The following is a 3,148-nucleotide window of genomic DNA, read 5'->3' as shown; positions in this document are numbered from 1 at the left end:
TGTCGTCGACCGCGCCGCGCGTTGCTAGGCGTTCCGGGACAATAAGGGCATTTTGTATTACACTGCTCCGGCGCACTTGCCAATTTGGTGAGTAAAAATTGACTTTAGCAGGTCTAAATGGTAGCACAGGTGGTGGAACATGATGTTGGTGTATTTCTTTGAAGCGCAGGCAGACAGATGTCAGCATATATCATTCATAAATATGACAACAGCGTGGGACGATCCCTCTGGATCATTGTAATAATTAAACCCATCCATCCATTCATTATCTGATCTGTTTATCTTCATGAGGGTCGCGGGCGTGCTGGAGCCTGGCCTAGCTGTCTTCAGGCAGTAGGTGGGGTACACACTCAACTAGTTGCCAACCACTCACAGGGCAAACACAGACAACTAACCATTCACACTCACATTCATACCTCGGGACAATTTGGATGGTTCAATCAACCTACCATGCATGTTTTTGGAATGTGGGAGCAAGCCCGCGCAGGCCCAGGGAGAACATGCAAACTCCACACAGTAAGGCCGGGACCGGAATCAAACCGCAGACCTCTGCACTGTGACCGGTAACCAGTCGGCACCTGAATTTGAGGAAACTGTGAGCACACAGGTAGCAAATGAACTAGTAGAGGTGAGAGTTTTGTCTGTGTCACCTGGATTACCAACAGTCAAGTTAGCAAAAGTAACAGTCCCTACTCATCTCTCGTCAAGCACTCTGGGAAGCTGGGTGAGGCACTTTCTGTAAATGCCTTCTGTTCCTGCAGGCAACAGTTCTATGGTCAGTTTGGATGAGATCGGACATTGGCTCTGAAGCTTGAGGGATGACTTTTGCTGGGGGTTTTCAGCTCTTTTCCCCATCCAGTTTGACAGTAACGCAGTGGCCAGGCTCCAGTACAAGCAGAATATGGGTGGAGTGGCACCTGTTGCAGAAAAAGCAGCAGGCGGCTTTGTGCGTTGGTCCTGTGTTCTCATCGCCTGGTGATAAACTGCAGTCAGGCTCAGCTGGTGTTGCAATAGGAAAACTCGTTATTTCACGCAGAATTATCAGTTGAGCTGGTCTCTGGTTCCTTGCAGCGATGGGTGTGGATCTATAGCTCAGCAAGAAAAATTGTGGATCTGGTTGACAAAGGATTCTTTTTGCTCGAGCAACACTCCTCTTAGCTGCTCCATTCGCTTGAGGGTAGAGAGGACTCGATCGAAGTGTGCTCGAGGTTGTACTCCTCGCTAAACTGATGTAATGCCGATGAAGCAAACTGAGGGCCATTGTCCGTTCTACGTTCCAGTGGAATCCACCATCCGGCGAACATCCATCCATCTATCTATCAATTTTCTGAACCGCTTTATCCTCACAAGGGTCGTGGGACGTGCTGGAGCCGATCCCAGCTGTCTTTGGGCAGTAGGCGGGGGACACCGCGAACCGGTTGCCAGCCAATCGGAGGGTACACAGAGACGAACAACAGTGCGCTCACACTCACACCTAGGCATGTTTTGGGAATGTGTGAGGAAACCTGAGTACCCTGAGAAAACCCCACACAGGCACGGGGAGAACATGAAGGCCGGAGCCGGGATCGAACCCACAACCTCTGCACTGTGATGTCGACACGCTAAACACTTGACTACCGGGCTGCCCTGCTTCATTCAACAAGTGGGATCTGTCAAAACCTATCTTTGAAACATCCACAAGAAGACTGTTTTGCCTGGTCCAATGTCCTCCACTGTGGGCAGGATGCACCTCTCTCTCCTCAAAGCTTTGTTCAGTCTTGTTAAATTGACACAGATCAGCGGTTTCTTGTTCCTTTCAATCACTGGCACCATAGGGGCGCACCAGTTTGTGGCTTCCCTTTACTTCCTCTACAGTTTGAGGATTGGAAATTGAAGTAGGATTGGAAATGGGATGCTCCTCAGGGTTGCAATGCTGTATTAGCTCGGCCTGCGACTGAAGCTCCATTTTGATTTTGACTGTTCACGATTTAACAGTATCGTAGAAAGGGTTCTCGGATTTAACAGTCTAATGTCCCCGAAAACATCATGACTTAAGGCCAGTTACTCTGCGCACTCATCCTATTCGAAGTGCAGTCCTTCATCCATGTACTTTGTGTGCTTGTTTCAAAGGGCCCTGACGTTACATAAACCCAAAAGGGAAAAGTTTCTCTGTCTTTCACAGTGTGTCATCAAATTTCCTTTGCACACAACCTTTCCACCTGAGCTTGTGAAGGCTGATTTTGTCTTTTTTTTGTCACTGTTATATTTGCATCTGTATCGATTAACTGTGCCACTGATTTTAAGTTCATCGTGTCACCTTCACTGCCATCAATAACAGGCTCAGAGAAACCATGCCCTGCCCTCATCGCTCACACTTAGTAGGATGGAGTGCAGGCACATTTTTAGTTTTCCACATTGCTTCAAAATGCCGTTTTGTTCTATTTATGACAGTGTTTACCTATAGCTGGACATGCAGTGCATTCATGCTCTTATCCAAACGTCATGCACATTTTCATTGCTTTTTTGTGTCACAGTTTTTTATTGGTCAATGTCTTTGTGTTTAAAATGTCTTTCATCATACTGCTTGGGTTGCTTGTACTTGCGTGCATTTGTTGCTCCGGGGCTGGCATATTTTTTTCAGCTCTCACTGATGTGCAATACTGATTGCCTTTTTCAATGTCAAATCCGGTTTAAGTTTTAACTTTTGTGACACGTCTATATCGGTGATACCGATCACAATGAGATCCTTTATCTGCTCATCTCTAGTAGTCACAGTGCTCTGCAAGCTTATAAAGCCTTTGTCAAGCTTTCTGACAAACGCCTGCACGCTATTCCCTTGGAGCTGTGAGTGCCATTGGAAACAGGCACATTGGTCTATTGAATTCGGTTTAGGAACAAAATGTTCATGAACCTTTAACACTTCTTCATAATAGCCCTCAACATCATGTGGGCACATAAAGGTGATAAAATTGGTTCTGCTTCTTTCCCCATAGCCTATAACAGCATATTTATGAGTATATCCTAATCTCCTTGGTCAAACTTGTTTGCAATGCTAAAGCGGGAAAAATGCTGCCTCAAGGTCGACAGTTGGGTCACGGCCAAGTCGACAGTTCGGTCAAGTCAAACAATTCAAGAGAGCGAAACTTAGCCATCACGTTGCTTCGGTCTT

General features: G+C 46.6%; 1 long non-coding RNA gene across 1 annotated transcript; it reads left to right on the top strand.

Moving 5' to 3' along the window:
* Positions 1–492: 492 nt before the first annotated feature.
* Positions 493–1,622, top strand: LOC109510690 (uncharacterized). The gene is made up of 3 exons (XR_002167169.1): positions 493–516; positions 629–634; positions 1,553–1,622. It is a non-coding gene; the product is annotated as an uncharacterized LOC109510690 (long non-coding RNA).
* Positions 1,623–3,148: the final 1,526 nt, after the last annotated feature.

The sequence above is a fragment of the Hippocampus comes genome, unplaced genomic scaffold, assembly GCF_001891065.2.
Source record: "Hippocampus comes isolate QL1 unplaced genomic scaffold, H_comes_QL1_v1.1 scaffold122, whole genome shotgun sequence".
Lineage (NCBI taxonomy): Eukaryota > Metazoa > Chordata > Actinopteri > Syngnathiformes > Syngnathidae > Hippocampus > Hippocampus comes.
This window is presented reverse-complemented; position numbering and strand designations above follow the sequence as displayed.